This window comes from Heteronotia binoei, chromosome 8, assembly GCF_032191835.1.
Source record: "Heteronotia binoei isolate CCM8104 ecotype False Entrance Well chromosome 8, APGP_CSIRO_Hbin_v1, whole genome shotgun sequence".
Taxonomy (NCBI): Eukaryota; Metazoa; Chordata; class Lepidosauria; order Squamata; family Gekkonidae; genus Heteronotia; species Heteronotia binoei.
In genome coordinates this window covers 83,557,597-83,570,612 of record NC_083230.1, presented here as the reverse complement: position 1 = coordinate 83,570,612, position 13,016 = coordinate 83,557,597, and positions in this window count along the sequence as shown.

Genomic DNA, 13,016 nt, shown 5'->3' with positions numbered 1-13,016 from the left:
CAGTGGGAATATGCTAGCAAAGTAGTTTGTGACATGTATGTTTTAGGATGGCTGTATTGTTGCATTGCAGAACTCAGATGATGACTGGATTACGTACCTAAAGAACAGTGCAAGGATGTTGCAGATGACTTCTTAATATTTTTTTTTTTATCTTCAGGCCACAGATGAGATTATTGGAAATATTTTATGCTGGAAAGTATGTAGACATCTGAATGCAACCAATCAAAAACCAAATCAAGACCAAATCAAGACAGCAGATTCACTCATTATGGAATATGCAAGTCTGGTCTGGAGTCTTCTCTCTGTGTAATAATCGGTTCTGAGTTGTAGGCTCTCCTCAGTTCCCACACTTCAACACCAGCCCACTGGAACTGTGTTCCTACTCAAAAAAAATCCTGCTGCTGCCACCTCCTTCCTCCCCTGCCCTCCCACCACCATCTCTTTCTCCCCCTTTCACCTCTCCCATCACCTCTGCTGCTTTCTCTTTCTTTCCCTCATACCCTCCTGTTGCTGCCTCTTCCCCACCCACAAACCTCCTACCAAATGCTTCTACAATGTTTATTTGGGTTGCTAGGCAACCACATGTCCTCCCCCCCTTTAAGTTGTGGTATCTGCCTGGGTGCAGACATTACATAAATAAATTTAGGGATTTTCAACCCCCACCCCTCACATTTTCACCCTTTTTGGGTTTTTCTACAAACCTGGAGTTTGTTGGCAGAGTTCTGGAACCAATCTGTAAAAACAAAATTCTCAAAAAATGCTTTAAAGTTCATAAAGGGCACCCGTGTATTTCTCCATTTCCCTCTTGAGAGTTCTTAAGAACATAAGAGAAGCCATGTTGGATCAGGGCAATGGACCATCCAGTCCAACACTCTGTGTCACACAGTGGCCAAAGCCCCCCAAGTGCTATCAAGAGGTCCACCAGGGGGGCTAGAAGCCCTTCCACTGTGCCCCCCCAAGCATAAGAATACAGAGTACCACTGCCCCAGACAGAGAGTTCCAACAATAAGCTGTGGCTAATAGCCACTGATAGACCTCTGCTCCATATGCTTATCCATTCCCCTCTTGAAGCTTTCTATGCTTGTAGCCGCTACCACCTCCTGTGGTAGTGAATTCCACATGTTAATCACCCTTTGAGTGAAGAAGTACCTCCTTTTATCAGTTCTAATCTGACTGCTCAGCAATTTCATTGAATGCCCACGAGTTCTTGTATAGTGAGAAAGGGAGAAAAGTACTTCTTTCTCTACCTTCTCTATCCCATGCATAATTTTGTAAACCTCTATCATGTCACCCTGCAATCGATGCTTCTCCAAGCTAAAGAGCCTCAAGCGTTTTAACCTTTCTTCTTAGGGAAAGTGTTCCATCCCTTTAATCATTCTAGTTGCCCTTTTCTGCACTTTTTCCAATGCTATAATATCTTTTTTGAGGTGCAGTGACCAGAATTGTACACAGTACTTCAAATGAGGTCGCACCATTGATTAAAAGAGCCGGTTTGGTGTAGTGGTTAAGTGCGTGGACTCCTATCTGGGAGAACTGAGTTTGATTCCCCACTCCTCCACTTGTACCTGCTGGAATGGCCTTGGGTTAGCCATAGCTATCTCAGAGGTTGTCCTTGAAAGGCAGCTGCTGGGAGAGCCCTCTCCACCCCACCCCCCTCACAGGGTGTCTGTTGTGGGGGGAGAAGTTGTAGGAGATTGTAAGCCGCTCTGAGGCCGCAGTCACGCTCACCATTAAATCCATTCCTAAGCCATCGCTATTATACCCCGCAGCTTTTTTACAACGAATTTCCCACGTACTGCGCTTGCACGAGTGTGGAATGCCATCTCAAAAAATGAGGTCTGGTTGAGACCTCTGATCAACCAGCGACGGGACCAATGCTGCTTAGAACTGAAGGATGGAGGGATGTCTGATCAGAAAATTCGTTGTAAAAAAGCTGCAGGGTATAATAGCGAGGGGTTAGGGATAGATTTAATGGTGAGTGTGACCGTGGCCTGGAGCGTTCAAACATAGAAAGTATGCGCGGGAGTCGTTGGAAGCATTCGTATTCCGGATTTAATGTACTATCAAAAAAGTCCACGTCTCAGTCGTCGCAGTTCGGGACACGAACGAGCCAACGACCATTGCCAGATGCTGATGTTTGGACAACCACATAAAATCCGACATGCATCTGGCTTTCATCCATGCCCATCTCGTTAGTTTATGTTCGTCAAACCTCGGCCCATTAAATCCGGAATAAGAATGCTTCCGACAACTCCCGTGAGTACTTTCTATGTTTGAACGCTCCATTGTAGCCGACTTGTCGCAAGTGCACATCTGCTTCCCTGCGAGAGCCCACTCCAAATGATATCATTGCACCAGCAATTGTTGACTCAGCCTTCCAACCTTCCGAGGGCAGTAAAATATGCACCCAGCTTGCTGGGGGGGGGGAGTATAGATGACTGGGGAAGGCAATGGCAAACCACCCCGTAAAAGGTCTGCCATGAAAACTTTGTGAAAGCAGCATTCCCCCACAGTCGAAAACGACTGGTGCTTGCACAGGGGACCTTTCCTAAATGGGAGGGGGGAGGCAGATCACCCACCTTTGCTGTCTCCCTGCTAGGGGAGGAAGATGACCCACCTTTGCCATGCCCCCCCCTATTTAAACACCACGTCGGGTGTTTAAATGGGGGGGGGGGAGGAAGATCACCCACCTTTGCTGTCTCCCCGCCAGGCGGAGAGACAGCAAAGAGAGTTGCCATGCTCCCCACCCCCATTTAAATACCATGTTGGGGTGTTTAAATGGGGGGGAGGAAGATCAACCAGCTTTGCTGGATCCCTGCTAGGCGGAGAGACAGCAAAGAGAACTCCTGGGCTTCCCCTTCCTTTCCTGGTGTTTAAATGGGGGGGGGGGGTGCAGATCGCACACCTTTTCTGGCATTTTTTTTTTTGTAAAGCCAAGCATGATATCCCACGGTGCTGCGCTTGTGCGAGTGTGGAATGCCATCTCAAAAAATGAGGTCCGGTTGAGACCTCTGATCAACCAGCGATGGGACCAACGCTGCTTAGAACTGAAGGATGGAGGGATGTCTGATCAGGAAATTCGTTGTAAAAAAGCTGCGGGGTATAATAGCGATGGCTTAGGGATGGATTTAATGGTGAGTGTGACCGCGGCCCATCTCTGAGCATCTCCTGCCTTGAAAACCCTGCAGGGTCACCATTAATCAGCTATGACTTAATGGCAACAAAAACAACAAATGCTCTGCTTGAGTAGTTGTAAATAAAGCAGATATTTTATATAGACACACACATTAAAAATACAAACTGCATTACTATGGATGGCACAGGGCTGGAAGCAACCCATAAGTATGCACTGCAAAGAGTAGCTGTTTAATTAAATTTAGAATACTGTTAACTATTATAAGACATGATGAAGTAAAGACAAAAATGCCAATCCCTGCTGCTTGTGTTTGCAGTTGTAATGTTTGAAGAAGAACATTTTGGGGGTTAAAAGTAGAAGGTTCAGATACATATCCTATGGTGCAAATTCTTTCAGGCAGATACTGATTTGCAGATAGAGTTGCCAACTCCAGGGTAGGACATACCTGGAGACCATACGCTGCCCCGCTACTCTTGCCTTCTGGGTCTGTGCAGATCTGGAAGGTGAGAGCAGCCAGGCTGTGCTCTCCTCTGAGGAGAACACACACACACCACTGCTCTTGCCTTCCAGACTCAGCCTAAGATAGTTAGGTGGATAAGGAACCGGTTGGAGAACTGCATTCAAAGAGTAGTTGATGGCATTTCATCTGAATGGAGGGAGGTCTCCATTGGGATGCCACAGGGCTCAGTTTTTGGCCTGATACTTTTAAATATTCTGGATGAGGGTATGGAGAGGCGACTCTTTAAGTTTGCAGGTGACATCAAACTGAAAGAAGCAGCAAAGACACCAGAAGATAGAGATGGAATTCAATCATATGAACACTCTGGAAAGGTGGGTGGATGTGAACAAGATGCAATTTAACAAGGATATGTGCTGAGTTCTACATCAGAGTAACAAAAATGAGGAACACGCATACTGGATGGGGAATACACTTCAGGATAGCAGTTAGGCTTCCCAGCCTCCCATTGGAAGCACGGGTTCCCCCAGTTTAAGGGCCTGCAATCCGCCGGCACAGAGTTGGCTGGTGGGGGGGGGCAGGATTCCTGCCCCCAAAGAGCTTCATTGCACTTGATGTGCCTGGCCCTACAAGCCTACATCCAAATTGTAAGATATTATAGTCCCACTGTACTTTGCATTGGTCAGGCCATACCTGGAGTATTGTGTGCAGTTCTGGAGGCCTTACTTCAAAAAGGATGTGGACAGAATGGAGCAGGTGCAGAGGAGAGTGATGAGGATGATCAGGGGCCTGGAGACCAAGCCCTATGAAGAAAGACTGAGGGACTTGGGAATGTTCAGTCTGGAGAAGAGGAGATTGAGGGAGGATATGATTGTTCACTTAGAAGAGTGCAACAGAGGAAAGGACTTGCAATAACGGGTTTAAATTAAGGGCAGGAAGGTATGGGCTGGATATTAGGGGGGAAATTTTACAGTAAGAGTGGAATCTGTTTCCTAGGGAGGTGGGGAGCTCCCAGTCACTGGCAGTCTTTAAGAAGGGACTTGGCAAACACTTATGGGGGATGCTGTAGGCTGATCCTGCACTGAGCAAGGGGTTGAACTAGATTCCAATTTTGTCATTCTATGATCCTATGAAGTTGATTGAAGACTTCTGAAACCAGGAAGTCTTTGATTGCATGTCACTTTCAAGGAGGGTGGGGAGGAGGCAGGGAAAATACAAGTGTAACCATTAACCAAGTTTGTGTCCTCTGCAAACAGATGTTTTGTTTGGGACATTTGAAGAGATACAATTTTGCCTTGTGCCTTGTCAGTTTCTTTTTTGAAATGAAAATATTACCATGGACTCCAGCATGGGTTTATGCACATGGATTGTTAAACAAACACAGGCAAGAGCTGGGGGATTGGAGACAGAGAGGGAGGCGAGAGGGAGGACACAGACAACTAATAAGTAGGTTTCCAGTTATATGACTGCAAGCATGGAAGAAAATATCATACTCATTTGGCTTTATTAGTGATGCATATTTCCTTTAGAAGAAGAGTAGGGAAAAGGGCAATAACCTCAGAAAGCGAAAGAGAGCATGGCAGCATCTACTGTGGCTACTGCTATGCTTCATTTTCCTTCCCAGTATTTGTGGGAGGGAGAGTCCTCTGCTCTACCCACCCCCTTCACTTTTCACTTTTAGACAGGCAAAAATATGGTGAACAATTTTCTCACCTTGAAAATATGATGCCTGTTGCCATGACCATTCTGCTTCTATTTTTTGGTCCTCATTCTCAACTCCTTGGGACTAAAATCAGCCCACCAGTGCCGTGAAATTCAAGGCAAGCTGGCAAACCCTTCTCTGACAATTGTTCTGAAGGGTGTTTTGCAGGACAAGAGGAGAGCCAGGCTGAGCAGGGGAATAAGCAGGAGCAGACCACTCGTAAGATATAATGGCCAGCTGGCATGGCTGCAGGAAGGTGTTACCTGGTACAAGGAAAAGCCCAGACAGAAATTACTCAATTTGGCATTCTATTGTCTTACCTAACAAAAAGATTTCCAGTGGTAATTTAAGGAGGTTACTTCGAGAAATGCCCTAAGCATCTATATTTTCTGTTTTCCTGAGCTGGAAAGCCTTCTGTCTCAAAAGTCTCTTCCAAAAACATCTCTTCCCTATGCTGAGCCTTTCCCCTTCCTCCTCTACAAGCCAATCTAAAAGCTTGCCTCTGACTTCATCTGAATTTTCCTGGCCTCTCTGTCCTCCCAGATAAATCAGATTTTTGCCAATATAGTTCTATGGCTCCTACAGGTGTAGTATATTGGGAGATTGCCCAGTTGAACTGTATAACTATTGTATTAATTTGGTTACATATTTGGTATTATAATATACTTCCTGTGTGTATCTCTGCCATACAATCAATCAATAAAAGCTATAGCTGCTGCTCAGCCCTTCAGTCCATTCTTGGCTTCAGCTGTATGTCCTGGGTCCTGACTAATTTCTGTCAGACCAGTCCTCCTCCATGTGCTACCCCCTCTGGATATCATTTGGATTGCTTGGATTTCTGTTGGGCACCCTTGCCTAGCTATCCATCCTGGAATTCCTTTTATCTGGATCTGTGTAGGTCTGAGGTCTGCTTGGTTCATTAAATACCATAATGCCCATAAGTGCCACCCCGGTGACATTCACCAATAGAAAAGGATAAGGAACACCTTCTTTCACCCTCGCTGTCCTTTTCCTTCCTTTGTCCCTTTTCATTCTCTGAGCTTCATACTGAACAGTGTAGATATTGTGTGGGCACTGGAATGGGGTATTTGAGAAACATATAGTATTTAGTATATAACATATTTGACTATTACTTGGGCTATTTGCTTTTACTCATATTAAATAAAATTTCGCTAATTAATCTGCTAAATCTCTGTTTTTGTCTTCATTCCAACTTTGCATTTGTGCCTTGTTACTTTGTATAAATGATGACTAAAATAAAATTGTTGTGGTTTCAGTTACACAGCCTGGGACTGACATACCTATGGGACCGCCTCTCCCCTTATGTGTCCCAATGATCATTAAGATCTGGTTCGCAGCAGCTACTGACCATCCCTGGCCCGAAGATGTCTGACTTGCCTCAACCAGGGCCAAGGCTTTTTTGGCCTTGGCCCCAGCCTGGTGGAATCAGCTCCCCACAGAGATCTGGGACCTTACTGATTTGTTAACTTTTTGTAGGGCCTGTAAAACAGAGCTATTCTGCTGGGCCTTTGGTTGAGGCAACAGGCATCCTATCCCATCAGCTAGCCATCTTATTGCTATACCATCACCCAGGGCTTTTTTTTGAGCCTTAACGCACAGGAACGCAGTTCCAGCTAGCTGGGCAACAGGAGGTGTGGCCTAATATGTAAATGAATTCCTGCTGGGCTTTTTATACAAAAAAGCCCTATGTGAAACAGTGGTGACATCACGGGGTGTGGCCTAGGATGCAAATGAGTTCCTGCTGGACTTTTTCTACAAAAAAAGCCCTGCAATCACCCATTGTATTTTAGTACACTGAACTTTAGAATGTGCCCAATTGAAACCACCATCTATGGTCTATAACTTGCCTATTATTTTACTGTACTGCCTCATATTGTTTTGATTTTAATTGTAAGTTTTAATTGTTGTTTTATCTATGTTGTCATCTGCCCTGAGCCCATTTCAGGAACGGATGGAATGTAAATTAACTAAATCAATACATTAAGATTGGGCACTATCTAGCTGGATATTAAAACCTAGCTCCTGCTAGGACAGGAAGTGAGAGATGGCAGAGGAGAGATTTCTCCCCAAATATCTATTTGTGTTACTCTGAGTCCAGTTGGAAAAGTGCTCATTCACATAAGGCACCAATTTAACTGACATGAGGCCAGACAATACAAAATTACTTGCCTACTTGGTTTGCCAGTTCCCATGCCCTGGCAGGAGATCCTCCCCATCACCAGCCAGCTGTCTGGCAGGGGGAAGCCTGACAGCCACCATGTTTCTTCAAACCTCAAAGGTTTAGAAGAGGCTTGCAACTGTTTCTGAATGTCTGTGTGCCTTTATATCTTGGCAGGAAAGCTGCAGGAGGGCAAGGCAAGCAGAAAGAGCCACATTGCTCTCAGCCCCTCTGTTTATTTGGAGGAAAACTCCACCCCCTAGGCTGTTCTTTCATTTTCCTATTATTCTGAAGAAGTTGCTTATATTAAGCAATGTGAGTAAATTCTCCCAGTAAGATCACAAAAGTGTGTGCTTGCTAATTGTATTTATTTTGACTGCTTTGTGAGAGTGTGTTCACTTTCATTTAGTGGAAGTTTAGCTGCTGGGGGACAAGAAAATTAAGACTGTATTCAGGGGAACTGCACTGCTGTATTATTATTTATTTTAGGGAATGGGAGTCTCCTGGCTCCACCCCCAAAGTCTCCAGATATTTTCTGAGTTGGACCTTGCAACCCTTATGCCTACTAATACTGATCAAAGAGGTACTTACTTATGGGGGAACTGATAAAAAAGCTATCCCAAAATACATACCACTCAAGTGTTAGGGATTATAAGAAAAGGAACTGTGAATAAAATGGACAATATTATAATGCCCCTGTATAGATCTATGGTGTGGCCTTATTTAGAAGACTGTGTACATTCTAGTCACTGTATCTTACAAAGAACACTGTAAAACTGGAAAGAGTACAGAGGAGAGCCACCAAGATTATTAGGGATGTCATGATCCTAGGCCTAGTGAGGCCTACAGGCTCCAGGGAAGCCTGTATCAGAGTAGCTACAGGGCCTACATTTCCCAGGATCCCTTCTGTCCCTCTGATTGGGTGGGCAGCAGCTTTGAAGGGAAAACTGCCCAGTAGAGACCAGAGGGGTGGGATCTGGAAGGAAGGAAATAAAAGGCCAAGCTAAAGAGGCGAAAGAGTTCTATCTGGAAAAGCTGGACTGGAGAGAAGGCTGCAGTCAGGAGAGTTCCCTCATCCAAAGAGTGGTGAGTCCGTTGGAAGCAGAAGGAAGGGAACGTATAGTTAGTTGTATCACGGCTTTTATTTTGTTTGCACCATCTTTACTGTTTGTTTCACTTTCAGTGTTGCACTAATAATTAAAACCACTTGTTCTTGAGTACTTAAAGTAAACTTATTATTGTTATACTGCCTGGGTCCTCACATTTCTTTAGTCAAGGATGGAAGGTGTTTGTTAGGAAGGAAGATACGGGTTGAGTGGGTGCTCTGGGCCCTCCCAGGCTGAATCGTACCAGAGTGGTAGCAGCTGGTAGAGGCCCTTCCTGGTCCCCTGCTTGTGACAAGGGGGAAATGCTGATGACTCTTGGACTTTTTAGTTTAGAAAAAAGATGACTGGGGGGCATAATAGACTGAGGTTTATAAAATTATGCATGAGGTGGAGAGAGCTGACAAAGAGAATTGTTCCCCCTCTCTCAAAATACTAGAACTCAAAGATAGCCAACGAAGCTGATGGGCAGTAGGTTCAGGATGGACAAAAGGACTTTATATAGAAGAAGAAGATGATATTGGATTTATATCCCGCCCTCCACTCCAAAGAGTCTCAGAGCGGCTCACAATCTCCTTTACCTTCCTCCCCCACAACAGACACCCTGTGAGGTGGGTGGGGCTGGAGAGGGCTCTCACAGCAGCTGCCCTTTCAAGGACAACCTCTGCCAGGGCTATGGCTGACCCAAGGCCATACTAGCAGGTGCAAGTGGAGGAGTTGGGAATCAAACCCGGTTCTCCCAGATAAGAGTCCGCACACTTAACCACTACACCACTTAACCACTACACCAAACCAGCTCTTTAGTACTTTACAGAAAGAGTGATTAAAATCCTTGCTGCCAGAGGATGTAATGATGGCCACAGGAATAAACAGCTTTAAAAGGGGATTAGATAGATTAATGGATAATAAATATGTCAGTGGCTACTAGCCATGGTAACTGAGGGGAATCTCCACATTCAAAGGCATTAAACCTCTGAATCCCAGACCCAGGAGGCAAAATCAGGGGAAGACCTCAGCCTCTATGCCTTGTTGATGGCTACCCAGAGGAAATGAGCTAGATGGACCATAGGTCTGATCCAGCAGAGCTTTTCTTATGTTCTTAGAAGTGATGCAAAAATTGTAGAAAGTGTCGTTAGAAGTTAAGCTCAGCGATAGTGAGGACTCCTCAGGAGGAGAGAAGTCTCATGTACAGAAGCCCTGTGTAGCCAGCCTTGAGTTAATGGAAGCTGACCAGCAGGAAAATGAGCTACAGGCTTGTTGGAATTCATCCAAGAGCTGGTGCAGAGCCACCAACATTCTCCAGTCCTGATTCAGCAGGTGAACCTCAGTTGGCCATTCCCAGCCTCGTAGAGTGCCACAGACAGAGACTGGGAACAGAACTGCAGACAAGACTGCTAAGTGCACGCCTCCTGGCCTGATGCCAGGTGCTTGCTGATAATGAAGATGAGTAGTTACAGCATCACTTTTGAGGAATGGTTGCAAGCATGACCCTTAGGTATGGGACTATAAAACTAGCCAGAGAGACTGTTAGGTATGGATGCAACAAGTATGCTAAGTCCCCTACTCTGCCTTGCCTGGCTTCCGAACCTCTGACCTTGGACTGAGCAACTCTGCTTTGCTTGACTTCTGACACTCGGAGTCTGCAAGCCAGTACAGAAAGACTGAAATCAGACCACAAGTCCACTTTCTGCATAGCTACCAATAAATTTAAAAATCTGAAACAAGAATATTTAAAACTGTTTTTGATCTTCCACACATGCTGGCAAACAGTGGGAGAAATGTGTAAAAGTGCTTTAAGACAACATCATATGTGAGGTCCAAGTATAACAAATGAAAACAGAGACAATTTCAATGTAAAAGTGTTGGGGTTTACATATACCTTTAGCAGAGTAATGTGGAGATAACCACAAAAAGCAGCCAGGCACACGGTTTAGCTTAAGAATAAAAGTAGTTTACTTTTCTAATGAGAAAGAGGTATGACTGGGATTTCTAGAAAACAAAGAAGGATTCAATATCCTTTCTAGCTTCTAGGCTACATCTCGACTCTCTGGAGTCCTAACTTCAACTTCATGGAGATCTAAGGGCTTTACACAAAGGACAATAAAACTGACCAAATGGTTTCCCTCAGACCACCTTCCAAATATATGTATTAGCCTATTAGGGCTCTCCCTCGCTGGTCACTATGCATATTTACACCTAGCCTTGGCGGGAAGTACGTGCACACATTCTCATTGGCCCTACCTACTCACTGGCTAAACATCAGCATGCATATACAAACATTTAATTAACTCATGACAACAGGAAGTGAAATTGCATCAGAAACCCAACAAAAAGGCACATGAGTGTCTGCTTCCTGCTATACTGTGGAGTTGTGGAAAGAAGTCATTGATGGAGAGAAGGGCTGTTATCTTCTTCTTCCCACCATTGTTTCATCAGGACCCAGCTGATACGATAAAAATTTGCTCTAAATTGGTAACACGTTATGAAAATTACTACCCCAAATTGGGGGTAGGAGAATAAACAACTCTCTTAATTTGGAAAATTATGAGAACAAATAACAATCAAGTATGTCTTCTAATTTCTAATTTTTTTCTCTTGTCACCCTAGTGACATTGCTTGCAGTCACCATGGAAACCCAAGGCATTGGTGGGGGGGAGCATTACAGAGAAAGAGAGAGACAGTAGCAGCATCTTGGATTATTTTAGGAGGCAGGGAGACACCTGGAGTGAAGCTTTTCAAGCTTATTTTGCAGCAGAAGAAGGAGATGGGGGGAATGAGAAGGTTTATTTTTAATTGTTCCCACTTCATGTGCCAACTTTTTCTTTTTCAGTTATTCCAAATTTGGAAGCCTCTTCCCCCTTCTTTCAAGCATTTCTTCACCCACATCCTCCCTCAGCCATTTTGATGGTACATGGATGTCACATTTGGAGCATTTTTGTTGCTCCTTCCCCCGCCACTCCTCTCGCAAAAGGCCCCAGCCTGGCAGTAGAAAATGGCAAGAGAAAAAGCTGTTCTTCTTAGGGCGCATCTGTAGGGTAGCTTTGAAGGGAAATGCACATTCACCTGTCCTTTTATCTCATCTCATCCTGTACTTTTAAGTAACTGCGCCGAGTCTAGCAGAAGTTTAGCAGGTGAAGTTTTGGTGGCCATGGAGACAGCAGCAATGAGGAAAGTCACTTCCCATAGTGGTTCTTGTCACTTGGCTGCTCAAGGCCCAGGCACCACCCTGAGGTTAGAAATTTGACTCACACACTCACCTTGCAATGCAAGGCGTCTGTCTTATGAAGGCATGTATTTTTTTCTCCATTTTCCTTAATATAATAAGAATCGCTGAATCAAGAGCACAGGAAACAACTGTTTAGAGGTATATGTATTTTGACTAGGCCCTAGGCATGCCAGATTTAATAGAAGAGGACAGAGCTCCTGTGAGGAACAAGCAATTTCTGCAGGCAAGCTTTTCTCACCCTGGCAATATTATGGCACGATGAGCTTTACCAGCTAAAATTCTTTAATGTAGACAGCTTAGAAAGGAATCTTGCTCTTCTGTTGCTCGCATCTGGCCACTTTAGGGTCCTACCGTAAATCCTGGCAGGCCTTGCAGAGTTCTTAGTCACAAAATCTAAACTGCATGTGAAGCTGGAGACAGCAAATCTCTGATACTCATTAGCTGAGCTTTGAGGATAGGGATAGCGTTCCTGAACATTCCAGCTGCATAGGAAACAAAGGGTGATTACAGACCAGCACTTTGGGCTAACTCAGAGATGGCTCTGAAATTGACCAAAAAAAATCCTTCCACACACAAACATCTGCTGGCTTGCCGCGTCCCATACTCACCCTGTCCTCCATCCTCCGCAGTGACTCAAAAAGCTACCGCTTCTAAAGTGGTAGCAAATATCTGAGCCGCACACCAGTCGCCTCCTTGGTGTCTGGAAGCAGAAGGGCGCAAGCGAGGCGTCTTGGCGGTGTGAAACTGCCCAGCCGCCCCAAGTTGCATCTGGCTTTTTAAAAACAAATCTGTTCAGAGTGCACATATGCACATGCGCACATATGTGTGTGCATGCACATGACTACTGAAAATGTATGGGGGGGGGAACCCAAGCTGAGTGACGGGAATGGTGCGCAACAGCTGTCTGAACACGCCCATGTCGCCCCATGGATGGGATGGGGATGGCTTGTGAAGGAGCGTGTGGAGGCTTCAGGACAGCTCTTTATGAGCCAGCCTAATTTGGAACACCTCCCATCCGCTCCACATTGCCTGTCTGTTATCAGCCAAAGCTACCAGAAGGTTGGCAGTATAGCTTCTGTGAGGGAAGGAAAATTATTTGTTGGGGATTCAGTTTCATTCATGTCCTTGCTTTGTTTTAGGCCCTGCAAAATAAGCAGTTTTAAGAGCCCAGAAGAAAGGGGCCCAAAGAGGAAATCAGTTCCAATCTTGTTAA